General features: G+C 39.6%; 1 protein-coding gene across 4 annotated transcripts in view; it reads right to left on the bottom strand.

Moving 5' to 3' along the window:
• NRP1 (neuropilin 1) overlaps positions 1-16,160 on the bottom strand; it is a 126,572-nt gene that overhangs the window by 75,296 nt on the left and 35,116 nt on the right. The gene's annotated exons all lie outside the window — the stretch shown is intronic.

Raw genomic sequence — 16,160 nt, 5'->3', positions numbered from 1 at the left:
CAAGGCAGGTCTTCAGTGATGTAGAGCAGGACTTCACCACCAGAGAACCTTTCAACCATAGATACTGAGGAGTGAACCCAAAACCTTTTCAATGCAAGACACAGATTCTACTAAGGAGTTATGCCCCCTCCCTTATTGATATTGGAAGTTTACCTAAGTATAAGAGTGAAATCAGCAGCTAAAAAACTTATGGGTCAATGGCCAGCACCAAAAGAATCACATAACTGGTTCTGCACACCAAGGAAGGCTATGGGCTTGTTATTTCTCGAATTTCCCAATGTGCTATTGCAGTAATCCTCAAAAGAACTTCATCTCATTTTAAATGCTTTAGAATGCTTTCTTCTATTATTATTATTATTATTATTATTATTATTATTATTATTATTTTATTTATTATTATTGCAATTGCTGTCCTGAGTTCCTTCAGGAGGAAGGGAAGGATATATGCCCAGTTGATCACTGTGGTCTGAGGGCAAGTTCCAAAGATCACAGAAGCTCAATCCACAGCAACGTGGGGCAGGGCAGGGCTTTTGGTGTGACTGCCCCTGTTCTGTGGAATAGAATTCCTGTTGAGATACAATTGATGTCTGCTATATGCACTTTCTGGAAACAAGTGAAGGCATTTTTTGTGCCAACAGGCTTTCCCAGGGGGATAAATTTGTCTTTACCATTAGTGCCCACTTGTTAGTGTTTTAGTCTTGTTTTAAGTGTATTTGTTGTTTTTGTGTTCACACTGGCAATGTTCATGTCATAACAGCAAGAGAAGAGCCTGTTGGATCAAGCCAATGACCCATCCAGTCCAGCATCACATTCTCACAGTGGCTGTCAGGTGTGCGTGCAGGAGCCAGGCCCTGTGACCAATAGGACTTTGCAGGACTGGGGCCTTCCTAAGTTTGTTCTGAAAAGGCAAGTAACTCACAGCACCTGGTGTCAAGAACCAGGAAGGGATATAAGGTCAGGATTTCCCTTCAGCTCTTTGCCACAGCAACACGTTTTCTGTCTTGCTTCTTGATCCTTGGACCTCTGACTTCGTGACTCCTTGCTTCCTGACCCCCGGACCCTTGGCTTCTTGATTCCTGGCTCTCTGACCCTCTGACTCCTGGCTTCTGGACCCCTGTTCCTGCTCCCACCCCACCATCTTGCCCCCAGTCCTGACGTCCCCTGCCGGGACTTCGATCACCCATGAACCGGACCATGACAGTAGCCAACCAGATGCCTGTAGGAAACCGACAAGCAAAGGCCTGAGTACAAGAGCATTCTCTTCCCGTCCCCTGTTTCCATCAATTGATATTCACAAGCATTACAACATTGGTGACCACATGCTTGTGGTGGTAGACAATTTCGTCTACCTGGGTTCCACCATAACCAACAATCTCTCAACTTTCTTACTTTTCTCCAAGCAAAAGTTTAAGCAAGTTCTTAATTATGTAACTCATTTGTATAATGCCATGCTGTATTACAAGTTAAGTGGCAATTGTCCAAAACAGTTCTGCTCTACCTTGGCAGTGTAAAATGAGATTTTATAAGATTCCAAGCATGTGCACTCAGCATTCAGCAGACCAGATGTCCAAATTGGTTACTATGAACTATGGGACCAGATCACCCAACCAAACCATCATTTATCAGATGACTGTCTTCTCAGTTTAGGTCCATTCTCCCATTTTTTTTTTTTGTGCAAATGTTTTATGTAGTTTACATCCAGATCAAAAACTTTCACTTCTTTCCAAGCATGCTTGCTTTCAGAAGGGGGATAGTTGAATTTCCAAGTAACTCTGTCACAGCTGGTTCTGGGAACTACAATTCTCAAACCCACACAAAGAAATCTTGTATTTTTGGAACTGAGGAAAGACTGCATGCCACTGGTTTATACTTCATTAAATAATTATAGCTCTACCAACAATTAGCTGGACAGATGTCGTGTCATTTTCCTCTTCCTGTTCATGTCCCCCTTCCTGGCCATTGTTTCGTCTACTGCTCCCTCATTACTACAGATCTCCTGTTTTGCTTTTGTACAAAGAAACCCATACATCGTAATGACCACCATAATTTTTGTTCTTGCTAATTACTGTGGAAGGGGAGTGGATTGCTTCTGGCCATGTACAGCAAGAGACACTTTACAACCACAACTCAAAGACTCCAACTTTTCCTGTACTACATCAACATTATTAGTATTAGGATGTGTAATTATTTAGGTGTACAGATCCAATGACGTAAATTCGAACTTTTTTTTTTAACCCTGCAAGACAACACTACAACCTACACTGCATCTACAAATATAATTAGTTTTTAAAAACTAATCTCAAATATCAAGGCAAAACAGGGAAAAGATGGCACTCCTAGGCTGATCCTAGGAGTGAAGGATTGGAACCAGGCTGTAAGAAGGATGCTGCAAAGTCATGAAATGGCATGTCCACATGTTGATTTGAGCCTCTTTCTAATACCTAGAAATGGACCAGTATGGCAAATCTTTTATTTCTTTCTGCTCCATTATGTCGGCTTTTAAAACCCATCTACTAGCTTCCCTCCCACCCCACAATCTCATTTTCTTTTCATTATCCCACTATAACTGACATTAATCTGCTGCATTAATTTGTTCTGGCCATTTTGCTATGCACACTGAAATGGCCCAAATTATATCAATGTATGTATGGAGGATTTTTTTGTTGTTGTAATGGCAATAATGTAAACTATATCTGACAATTCTGAAGTGAGCTGAGGGGGGGAGATGTCTTTACAATGACCAGTGCCACCTTTAACAATGCAGTTCCAAACTGTCTGTGGCCCATTACTTATGTTTACATGAGATCTCAGGAGACAACTGCAAAGATGATATCACTAGTTAAAGTGGACAGCTAAAGGCTCTCTAAATTAAAAATGGCATTACCTCACTGGCTAAAACTGTATGCCAGCTTTGGTATATATCAAACAGAAAATAAGACTGACCCTGATGGTACTGTAAACATTAACATATGTGAAATATTGTTCTAACAGCATTTCCTCTTATACGTCGGATGCTCTAGTAGCCATTGATCAGCATATTAGCTTCACTGTCCTTTTTCAAAGGCAAGGAAACAAAAAGAGGAAATGTTCACTCTGAGACAGTTTTGCAGATGTTTCATGTGGTTAAGATGGCTCAAAAAGAGATCAGAAAGGCGGATTTACAATTGCCCTGCCTTGAAAAAAAGAAGAAGAAAAAGAACTGAGGTTTTTCTACACATGTGTGTCTAAGAATATAGCATAACTGTTTGCTGCAGTCTTTCAGATTAGAGCAACAGTATTTCTCGTAGGTCAGGGTGATACTTGTGGGTTCTTACACCTCCTGGGATTGCTCATGAGCGCTTATTGTTTACATAGATAGTCCTTTCCCCAATTTGTGAAATATTTATTGAAAAGTTAACTGAAAGAAAGAAGGCACACAAAGCTGCCAGCTGCTTTCTAAATTTAGCTGATCAGCTGCTTGATACACAGCCCAGCTGAAGCTGAAACACTAGGATTTAAGCTGTTTAAAAAGAACCAGTTAAAAACCTGATATTCTGAGAATATGGGTTGTGAGGATCAATACAGAACTTAGCGTAGGACAAAGTGGTTCATGGGCTGGCTCAAGCACACACCTGACTTCTGCAGCTCAGCTCACATTCATGACAGTATTGCTCACTACTTTTTCCAAAAGCTTTGCTGCAAGGTCATAGGTGTAGGCTGAACTGTGCATGTGCTTGAGCTAATTCTAAGAATGTAAGAAGGGCCCTTATAAAAATTCAAGAAGACCTACATAGTCAAGTATCCTGTTTTCACAGTGATCAAGTGGACGAGAAGCCATTTCAAGCATGTGTGCCACATTCAGATTTGGGAAAGGAGTGCAGTTATGTGACAGACTGCACACTTTGAATTCAGAAGGTCCCAGCCTCAGTTTCCAGCATCTCCAGTTCAAAAGGAATCACAGATATCACTGGCAGGTGATGAGAAAGGCTCTCTGCCTGAAAGCCAGGAGAGATGCCACCCATCAGAATAGAATATACTGGCTTAGGTGGACAAATGATTTGACCTTGGTGTGAGTTAGAATCTAGGTTTCAATGGATCCACCAATCCCCATTATTAACTAATCAATTTGGTATTGTGGTTTGGCCCTTAGTTTCACTTATCTCCACAGTAATAAATTAGCTAACATCTAAGTACTTTGTCTAACTAGGGTCTGCAAGACTCTCTAGTCTGTGAAGATGTATTTGGAGATTTTAAGCAGTTCCATTCAAATAAGTGAGACTGAACTGCCTTGCATCTAGTTCAATAGGTAAGGACCTGGTAACAACATGGTAACAGGGTTATCCACTTTCTGTGCACCAGCAATCCTTTCTAAAGCACAGAACAGGCACTCTAGCAGCAATTTAGGCCAACTAACCATGAATAAGAGGTTGGCTCTTCAGTATAGCAATTCCTGCCAAATGAGGTTTAAGTTACTCATGATGTGTAGTTTCCCCCTTGATGTTTTCTTTCCTTATGTAAAGGCTGGGCTTCAATGTGAGGTTAACATGAATGCGTTAGCGGAAGGGAATCATAACTTTATTTATGTGCTCCAGCTTCCCATTTCCAAAGCTGATGCTTTCAGAAATGCAAAAGAAAACAAACTGGTACCCTCCACATCTATTCTATTTATTTTTTTTTAAATAAATATTTATTAAGATTTTACAAAACAAAAGATTCATCATTTCAAAATGTATCATTTCCATACATAAAGTTCATATAAAAAACAAATACAACAGAAAAACAAAAATATATAGCAGAAAAAAAGAAAAATAGAAAAAAAGAAAAAGAAAAACCCTTTTTCTTAAATTTATAAAGTTCCATACCCCTCTGTCTTGACCTCCTCACATCCCCCTTTTTTGTGTTCCTCTTTATTCCAATCCAATTCAGCAAATTCAAAACCTTATTTAAACCATACTTAATTTTATATTCTTCTGATTATTATGTCCCAATTTTCCATTATTTTAATCCATACCTCATCTTATATACTATGACATAATAATGTTCTGTTCATAACCCCCTATCCTTTTTAACATTCTTCTTTTAATTCACATTTAACCAAGTCACACAAACCCTGTTACCTTCACTTCCCACATCATATTAACACTCAAAGATTTTACAATATTTTTGTAAATAGTCCTTAAACTTTTTCCAATCCTGTTCAATCAAATCTTCTCCCTGATCACGGATTCTGCCAGTCATTTCAGCCATCTCCATGTAGTCGATCACTTGCGTCTGCCATTCCTCCACGGTGGGTAGATCTTGTGTCTTCCAGTACTTGGCAAGAAGTATTCTTGCTGCTGTTGTTGCATACATAAAAAATGTTCTATCTTTCTTTGGCACCCATTGGCCAACTATGCCCAAAAGAAAGGCCTCTGGTTTCTTAGGAAAGGTAATTTTAAATACCTTCTTGAGTTCATTATATATCATTTCCCAGTAAGCCTTGACCCTTGGGCATGTCCACCAAAGGTGAAAGAATGTTCCCTCAGCTTCTTTACATTTCCAACACTTGTTGTCAGGGAGGTGATAAATTTTTGCAAGCTTAACTGGGGTCATGTACCACCTGTAAATCATTTTCATAATATTCTCCTTTAAGGCAATGCATGCCGTAAACTTCGTACCGGTGGTCACATCTACTCTATTTAAGGCCAAAAGCAGCTGGGAAAGGGAGCAGAAGGGGACATCATTGTTCCTCTTCCCATTCTGGTCTCTTGTTGGAGATTGCAACCTCAGCTGATGATTTGGGCAAGAAGGAAGGAAGGAAGGAAGGAAGGAAGGAAGGAAGGAAGGAAGGAAGGAAGGAAGGAACTACATCTGATTAATATATGTAGCTAAAAGAACTTTGACCAACACAGATTATCAGGACTAGGGAGGACCTGCATCTGCATATAATGGGAATCAATTAGTTTGCTGCTGAGTTCCCTACATTTAACTGCTTTCGAGAATAAACACCTTCCAGAATCCCACAGTATTTAAAGCCAGAAGGATCCCCGCGATGCTTGCCAATTCGACTGTAACCACAAAAGAAACTAAGATGGAATCCGCCCCCCCCACATTGTTCTGCAGAAGTAGTCAAATTGCTTTCACAGATGTATTAAGATCGCAAAGAATGTAATCCAGCCTTCAACAAATTCTGCATCTAGTCTGACACAATTATTGCTTCATAAATTCTGTGACATCCACATGGCTAGATGAGCAGTGAGTATATAGATGGGAAAAGAGAAAGTGAAAACAGCCAGTGGTCTGTGAACATCCCATCCTAGCAATAAATAAAATTATTCAGTCCTAGAAGTTATATCAAAGCAATAAGCTTATGCTCAAAGTGCCCTCAAAAATGCAATTCATGGGGATTCCTAAATGAAGCACATCTGTCATTTCAACACCTATTTCAAAATGCCACCCAAGTCCACAGTGCAATAGTTAAAAACAAAAACCTGAGAATGTACATTCACAACTTGAAAACAGCATTGTTACTGAAGAAGCTAGGGAAAGCAGCTTGCATCTCCCTCTGGAGTTGGTACCAGTTCCACTCCATAAGTTTGTCATTAGAAAATGCTGTGCCAGGGATGCAAGTTGGCACACTGGCATTCCTCTAAGGAGACTAAATGTGTCACTTCAGCAGCATACCCAGACAGGATTGGCACACATCCCAGGATGCTGAGCTTGCATTTGTGGCTCTCCCAGCCAGCAAAATCATTGCTCTGTTATTGCTATCAATGGCATGGCAAATATTTTTACAACATTATAGCTCTACAGGGTCTAGAAGAGCATGGCTATCTGAACACAGACATGTAGCCAAGTACCGCTTAAAGCTTTGTGTTATAAACAGCAGTGGTATTTGGGGAAATGGGAGAAACAAAATCTGACTACTTGTGGCTTGTGTTTGGGTAGATGCCCAGATTATGGTAAATAAACATAACCATACAATCACATTTGCACTCCCTAGGTTCTCCTGAGAAATCTCATTTCCACAGTCTTTGGAGGCTTGAGCAGAGCAGAAGCACTCCTTGTGTTTTAAGGCAGGCTGAATATGGCTCCATGTTAAATGGAAAGTGGCTCAAGGGCAGGGTGAGAATCTTTCCCCATTTCTTTTCCAGTTCCAGAATCAGGGGCTGAACATGCTGCTACTAGACAGTCATAATTTTATGGTTCAGTAAAAACAATGTCTGGGAAAGATTCCCACCAGAATTGCAAACGAACATAGAATCCTCTAAGGATCCTTATGCGAGGATTGCAAAAGACTATTTTGAAAGCGTTGAGTTACAGCTTCAGGAAAAAGGGTAGGCAGCGATTATTTTTAAAAAAACTAAAAAAAGAAAGGAAGGATGAGATTGTGTTCATTGTAAACCTGCTCCAAAATACAGGTTGGGGAGAATTCCACATTCCCATCTTCAAATATTAGACAACAGTGAATTGCCCATGTCTGTTTTTTGTGTGTCTTCTGAACAGGCCTGTGACCTCGTATGTGATGCATTGCAAACACTGCTGTTGGTAGTAAAGACAATTGTATAGCATTGCTGAGTGCTGAAGTCAGCTACTGTACCAACTTACTTATTAAATTCCTATCCCATCCTTCTTCCTAAAGGCACGTTATTTATACTGGAGAGATTTCCATGTCAATGGGCAATAGGATCTTAAAGTTTCTGCTCAGAGTTCATGCAGTATAACGCTATATGCTCAGAGCTAAAATTGTTCCCCTTGATCCTATCAATCAGCATTTGATCTGCATGTTGAATATTCTCCTCTGAGTATTGCAAGTCCTCCCCATGGGTGTTTCGCTCAAGACACCTGGTAGAGGAAATCTGGCTTTATTGGAAACAGCTTAAAATACCAGCTGTTTCCATAAACTCTGGGTATTGAATATGAGACTGAGGGTGTAAGGGGTGTGAAAAATGTTTGAAAGGTTGTATTTTCAAAACAATAGCACATGTGAGTTCCGGGTGTCTGTGTATTAACATACAGCAACAGACAGCAAAATTCATAGCTGTTTTTAGGGGAAAACAGAAAATAGCATGAGATTCAATCACAATTAAGTAGTGGATGTTCAGATCAGTTTGATTCTTGTGGAGAAAAGCAAGGAGCATTTCCAACAAGAGCTGCAATCATAACCTAACCCCACTTACCCGGGAGTAAGCCCCATTGAATTAAATGGGACTCACTTCTGAATAGAGATGGCTAGGATTACAGCCAAGTTTTATTAACATTTGGGTCTGCTATTAAGTTAGGATAAGCAAAGGATATATTATGTTTGATTACATCTGGTTGTTTTTATTTCACGCACAGCTAGACTAGTGAGAGAAGACTTCCTGCTTCCAGTACTTCAATAGACCCATATACCAATACTGACGATAGGCTGAGACTGTGGAATTTACAGCTGTTGACATCATATTGGACAACCTGGGTGCCAGACATCCCAATACAAATCCCAGTTTTGTTATGAAGAGACACTGAGATCAGATAGGGTCAGTTTATCTAGAAAGATAAAGCCAAAGAGATATGCAATGTACAAAACTAGTTGTTGCTTTCTCTCATTACGAGATCCTTGCTCTAAGGCATGCTCAAAATAATACATTTCTTAAGGGAAAAAACCTTTAAAAATAAATGTAAATATGTTAAAGAGCCTAGCTAATTAGCTGAGTTCTTTAAGTTTTGGCATTTTTGTGCAGCACTTATTCGCCCAACCCTACATTTCACACATACTTTAAGTTTCAGTCCATGCCAGTGGTTCCCAAACTTTCCCTCCTCCAATGGACCTCACAAAAATTGCTGAGGGCCTTGACAAACCACTTAACGATTTTTCTTCCTGTTGCAGCAGTTGTAATGCACTGCGCTAGATGCTGTATGATTTTTAATTGCATTTTTGTTCCTTAAACATCAAATATTAATACAATAAAATGCAATATAAAAGAAACAATAAAAATACTAGAAATCAATATACGGTGGTACCTCGGGTTACATACGCTTCAGGTTACATACGCTTCAGGTTACATACGCTTCAGGTTACAGACTCCGCTAACCCAGAAATAGTACCTCGGGTTAAGAACTTTGCTTCAGGATGAGAACAGAAATCGTGCAGCAGCAGTGGGAGGCCCCATTAGCTAAAGTGGTGCTTCAGGTTAAGAACAGTTTCAGGTTAAGAACGGACCTCTGGAACGAATTAAGTACTTAACCCGAGGTACCACTGTATATATATTTAATGCAGACACACTGCGGACCACCTGAAGCTTCACATGCTTCTTTAATGTTGGTCTGAGTGACCATGTGACATTATTTGGGAGAAAAAGCGGTCAAATCTTGATCTGGAGCATAATCTCAATTTAAAGTATATATAGTGGTACCTCGCAAGACGAATGCCTCACAAGATGAAAAACTCGCAAGACGAAAGAGTTTTCCGTTTTTTGAGTCGCTTCGCAAGACGAATTTCCCTATGGGCTTGCTTCGCAAGACGAAAACGTCTTGCGAGTTCTTGCGAGTTTGTTTCCTTTTTCTTAAAGCCGCTAAGTACCGTTAATAGCCGTGCTTCGCAAGACGAAAAATCCGCAAGACAAAGAAACTCGCAGAACGAATTAATTTCGTCTTGCGAGGCACCACTGTACTAAAGTACGTTTTTCATCAGAAAACAGGCATGCAGCCCAATCCAGGTTGGGATTCTGCAGTTCCTTTTTCTTTGAAACAAAAGCAGAAGGTTAAGCATACTTGTTTAAACATGTACCTGGCATCAGGGGTAGTTTGCCCCTGAAAAATCTCAGGGCCAGCAGAGGCTGTCCAATTTGAACGACACTTGTAAAATACAAAGGTGTAAACGACCTCTCCAACCAGTAGATGGTGCTGTATTATTTCCTTACTGCTTAGCTGATTTTCTGCATGTTTCCTTCTTGTTCTGTTCTAAGAAGTACCTGGAGGTGTTACCTGTCACTATTGTATAACCCTTCTACTATCTGTATATTATGGTGTCATGGGAGAAAAAGATATTTCCTGGTAGACTGCCTTGGTTTCTGGCTGCGTATAACAGAATCGACCTGGGGGCATGCTGGACAGCTGCCTTGTGGATATGCCCACAAAATAAAACTTCCATTTGGACGCCCACCACTGATGTTAAACCAGGTGGTGAAGTATAAGTAAACGTAAAACAAACGTGAAAGAGCAGCTACCTAACCCAGAAAGAGATTATAATACATAGAACTATTTGTTACACAGATCCGAGGTTGTCAGCAAAACTGACAGACTCAAGCCCTTACCCTGCAAGGCAGAGAGCAAGGGCGTTTGAGTTTACTACTTTTGAAAGCAACCTGTGCTCTGTGTATAGATTATATTGGTGCTCATAGCAGCGTCTTAAAATCTGGTGATGGAGAGTAATCCAGCTTTGAATGGCAAAGCTGCTGCTGCTGTCCTTCGAATGTGCCAGTGGGTGCAGTGATCTTGTCCTTGTCTCTCAGCTGGCATCCCCTTCCCAGGCTTGTGCTGAGAAGAGCCAGTGTGGTGTAGTGGTTAAGAGCGGTAGATTCGCAATCTGGAGAACCGGGTTCACATCCCTGCTCCTCCACATGCAGCTGCTGGGTGACCTTGGGTTAGTCGCACTTCTCTGAAGTCTCTCAGCCTCACTCACCTCACAGAGTGTTTGTTATGAGGGAGGAAGGGAAAGGAGATTGTTAGCTGTTAGCTGTTTGGGACTCCTTCGGGTAGTGATAAAGCGGGATATCAAATCCAAACTCTTCTTCTTCTTGTGCTCCAAGTTGGACTGCCAGAGCAAGAGTGTGAGCACAACTTCACCCAAACTTTAAGCACCCTCACCTGATGGTGCACACAAAAGCAACCTGCAACTTCTCCTTCAGAAAATCGCTGCTGTATTAGTCTCTTCAAGTCCCTCCTGGCCCTGGGGAACAGCAAATGAGGGGATGGAGGAGATTCTATGCCCCCCCATCTCAGGTGCCATCTCTTCCTCCAGCCCCAACTTCTGCTCTGCATCCTGCACCTCCTCTTCCCGTCTCCACCTGCTCAGATTCTTCCCTGGTCTCCAGCCCTGGCTCATGCCAAGCTCAAAACTCCATAAATTGCTGCCTATGGATCAGCCTCTTGCCCTCATGCTCTGCCACCCATTCTTCAGAGCCCTGCCAGCCCCTGATAACCCACAGCATGCTCTGCTCCTCAACTGCACATCACACCCTCTCCTCTAACTAGGGGAGGTGGAGTCTGGGTTGCATTGTAATGCAAATTTATATGATTTGCCTTTCCCACACCAATAGGCGAACTTAAACACAGCAGTCCCTCAAAATTTGCACTTCCCCAAATTTTGTCATGCAGTTCTACGAAAGACAGGGGTAAACACACACAAAAATGCTTATATTGGTGAAAATAATGGTAATTATATTATAACTGTAATGGCATTATATTAGGATAAATTGATTTCTTTATTTTTAAAATAAAAGCTGCCGTGGTGCTCTCAATGTTGATGGTTCCCAACTCCCACCAGCTCAACCAGTATCACCAGCGGTCAAGAATGATGGGTGCCATAGTCCAACAATGTCTGGAGAGCCACAGGTTTTCCACTCATGCTTTAATGTGATTATTAAATTATACTGCAAATGAGGACCGTTTTTAGAATAGTTTTATAATTTTGAAATGTTTCTATACCAGATGAATAATAATAATAATAATAATAATAATAATAATAATAATAGTAAAAGCTATTTTTAGCCCTGGAAATAAGATTTCCCTTTGTTAAAGAAGAAATGGTCCGAAATGCAAGAATTTCAAATTGGGTGGTGGTGTGGGGAGAGAAAACACTTAGCAATTTAAGGACTTCAGATTTGATGGCGTTTTCCAGTGTCAAGCTGGTGAAGTTCAGCTTTTATAGGAAATTCACATGCCTTTAATTACTCCAGATCCAGTCCCCAAGTAAAAATGTGACATATGGAAGACATTAGAGTCATTTACAACTTGTTCGCCTCCCTACCTCACTGCAAAATGTTAGTTTCTGCCAACTTTCCACTGTTCTCTGCAAAATAAAAAACTCAGTCTGATTTTATTGGCTGTATATCTCAAAAGTCACAAGATTTATGAAATTACCAAGTCATTTTTCAACGTTCTGATTCATTGTTATTTATCCATTCTCCAGTTTCATTGCATTTTTTTGTTTTGTTTTTTACAGATCATTTTGTTTCTGTAAAATACTGGGATTTGCTAACAACTTTGCATGGCAGTGACTTTCTATGGAGCATTGAAGAAATGCATAATAGGAGGGAGAAGCAATCACTAGAAGGCCATAGGAAGCGATCTTATACTGAACCAGACCATTGATTCATCTAGATCAGTATCGTGTAAATGAATGGCAGGAGCTCTCCAGGATTTTCTGAATGGGGTTAATGGCTCCATGCCTTCTTTTTTGTGAATTGACCTCTAAATCTTTTTTCATGAGGAGTTGATTCCATTATATTGATAGATCATTTCAATTCACATCCGGCTGTCATCTTTTAAGGTCTCTCCCCCGCCCATGATTTCAATTTTACGTCTGTTTTTTACGATTTTGTGACATTTTACTTGTTGGCTTTATTATGTAAACCACTTGGAGACCGTATGCTGAACTGCAGCATTTTACAAACATTGTAAATAAAGAGAATAAACAAACGATTGAATGAATGAAGGCTCAATGAGGGCTGCTACTTAGTAAGTTAGAAACCTGGAAACCCTCAAGGGTTAAATAAAAACTATAATAGGTCTTAGACCAGAAGCATTAAAAATAATAATCAACCAATTAGTGCAATTTTCTGAACAGAGTGAACACAACCAATGTATCTATATAAAACAAAACAAAACAAAAAAGCTACTAAACCCATTAAGTGTTGCTTTTGATGTGCCCGACTGGTTTAATGATTTGCCTTTGGTTTGATGCTGTTTAACATGTAGTGCTGAATGCACTAATAAGGTCTCTTAATTGGTACGTATGGAATCATCAGGTCCCTTTCTTGGAATATCTAATGAGCGCCGGGCATAAAGTTTGTACCATAATGAGAACGATGTCCTTGTGATCCTTTGACGTTCCATGGAAATTTAGAGGAACCTTTTGATGATAGTAAGAACTATGAATCACGTCAGCCAGAATGATTTAAACACCTGGTTTATCAGCAATTACTAGTTAAGATATGTGTGGCCGTAAGCTAAGAAACTCAGCTAAGAAAAACTATTACACTGATATCAGTTTTTCCTTTAAAAATGCATTTCAAACATTTGAAATACTTTATCTGTTGAGGTTAATCAATGACCAGCACTTTGGCCGGGGCTCTTGTTTAATAAAACAGAAGGCTAAAGGAGGAGCCAGGCTGTCAGTGTACATTACAGCTCTATAATACAGTTTATGGAAATTTTCCTCCAGGGTAATCAGGGAGTGATAATCTATAAATGCAGGAACATGATTGATAAGTATATAAATAATTCCATTCAGAAACATGAAAGACCATTACGGCCAATGGCTAAGCACTCAAAAGGCTCCATTATTCTACACCCTTTACTTGGGCTTAGGCCCTGTAATGAACTCCATGTGAATTGACTCCTGAGTATACATGGAATTGCTCTAAGGAATGCATCATTAGTATGGATTAATGACTTCCCCTATACGTCCATATCGCCAGTATGTCTGGCATGCACACATTTACTGCACACAATTACTGCGGACTGCAACACTTAGATAACATTAAAATTATATATCATTGCAATTTTTTTGGTAATATATTGTCATACAAATAATGTTCAGTTCTGAAGACACTGTGATCCTCTGCAGGATCATCTAATCTAGATTTAATTTCTATTGATTTCCAGGTAAGTGTATACAGGATTGCAGCATAAAGATTTTTTTAAAAAAATGCAGGAACATTGTATGCTTTTGTCGTTGCAATAAAAAGAAATATATCAGACTTGGTCTAGTCTTTAGTCTAAAACTAAAATTAACCCCTTTGCTCAAAGACCCCTGAGCTGTTTATAACACCATACATAGAGTGGGTAGCAAACACACTTCTCCATCTGCGGATTTCTCCTTACCAGATGGATGATTAATTGCACCAAGGGCATGTCTAGAATCACTTCCTGCCCCATCTGCCACCTACACAGGTGGCTACTACTGCTATCAAAGTAAGCAGTTCTGATCATTTTGGTACACCTCTGAGCTGGAGAAGCACAGTATTTCCCACCAGCACACTGCCCCTTTAAGTGCAGCTGGCATAACTTTCTGGAAACAATGGGTATTTCTGAAGGGTGCTGAAGAATGGTGTGATACAGGAATTGTTGCCTCTCTGGTTACTGTCTGTTTGCAGGTTTGATTATTAATTGTAGTGCCTTAGAATACCTGAAAAAAGTATCTGACCAGAGAGGACCGTGGGGTAAAAAAAGTGTGTCAACACCACAGGATATAATGTCTTACACTCTACCATGTATCCCTCATCTCTCTTCAGCTGCAATCCTATATTTGCTTACCTGGGAGTAAAGCCCAATGAACTCAATGGGACTTGCTTCTGAGTAGGCTTGCAAAGCATTAAACCATTAACATCATTTCCTGCTCAAGCAATTCCAGCTCTCTATAATTCTCTGCCTTTGTCAGGGTTCAAGGGTGAAACATGGGTGATTTTTTTTTTCAGGAACTGCTCTGTGTTTGTATCTTGGTATTCTGCTGCAGGAATGTCAATTTCAAACATCTCCCATATGAGAAATATGGAAAAAAGGAACTTAAGGCTTCAAACCTATACTCACTGACCTGGAAGTTAGTACCACTGAACTGAATAGGTATTAACTTTGGAGTAGACATGTCTAAGATTATACTATCAATCACTAAAACAACACTATCCATGTTACTGCAAGAAAACAAAGCTCTAATATCTGTTAACAAACCAATCAATGTTTTCTCTAAACCCTCTTTAGTGCTGAATTATATTATCTTGATTTTAAACTACAGCTTAGTTGTAACATGGTACCCATCATAATTTCAGTATATAAAAGTCGATCCTGTCGAGTAACTTTTACTGCCATTTTTACTGTGCGTGCTGTTTAAGCTAAAATGTAAATACAGCCCCAGTTATAACTAGATTGATATTATGATAAAACATCCCATAGAAATTTAAAGCCACTAAGCCTGAGTTCAGCTTCTTTGTATCATATATCCCTGGAATGTCACAGCTTTTATGAGTTATGTGACCTTGTGATTTATATGGGCCTTGAGAAATAACTATGTGTTTAGAATGGGGGGAAATCGAGGCTAATAAAACTTCCCAGTAGCCTAAACGCAGGAACAGCTTGTTAGCTAGGGTCAGCCACATGACCCAAAGCATAGTGACAGCTCACTGTTATGACTGCAAGATGGGCGGATTCAGACACGGTAATTAAAAAAATAGTAAAAAATTCCAATGATTTTATATTTTTAAAAAAAATTAGAAGAGGAGCATAAGTTCAAATGAAATAGAACTTTGAAAAAAAAAAAGTGAGGAATTATCATTCATGAAGTCATTCTGTCACATCCTAGGAAAATTTGGTCTTTCCAGACAGAAAGGGGAGTAAAATCCCTGTTGTTTTCAAAATACACTTTATGCATGGTTAATCTGAAAACATACTGCTATTCCTTCTAAAAAAAATAGTTCATATATGATGTCCTATGGGCCTGAGGGTATCAATTAACACATGAAGTTCCACCATCAACAAGTATTTGTTTATATAGAGAAAAGAGATCAACATAAACATTAGTCCATGTGGACTTGCTCCTTTCATTGAAATGCACATAAATGTTTGATGTTTACACTGAAGTGCTGGAGAGACTCTAAACTGAGATAAATATCTACAGAGCTTGAATAATTTTCTTTGAAGTCAATAAAGATTTCACCGATTTCAGTAAAAATGATAGAACATTTCGGCTGAAATGAATATGATCCTATAAATTTATTAGGAGCTATATGAAACTTGCAAGGTGCAAGTTTAAAAGACCAAAGAGATCCTATCTTTGATTGTTTGAGAAATTTATATTTTCCTATGGATATTTCTTATGACTAGAGAGCTGAATTTTAGCAGCAAAACAAACATTGGTGGTTCCAGACGTCAGCTTCCAAGATAATCACAACCTGGAGAATGACCTTTGTGTTTATTTCATAAGGCTCGGGAACAGCAAACACTAG

Source organism: Podarcis raffonei, chromosome 12, assembly GCF_027172205.1.
Source record: "Podarcis raffonei isolate rPodRaf1 chromosome 12, rPodRaf1.pri, whole genome shotgun sequence".
NCBI classification, from domain to species: Eukaryota; Metazoa; Chordata; class Lepidosauria; order Squamata; family Lacertidae; genus Podarcis; species Podarcis raffonei.
This window is presented reverse-complemented; position numbering and strand designations above follow the sequence as displayed.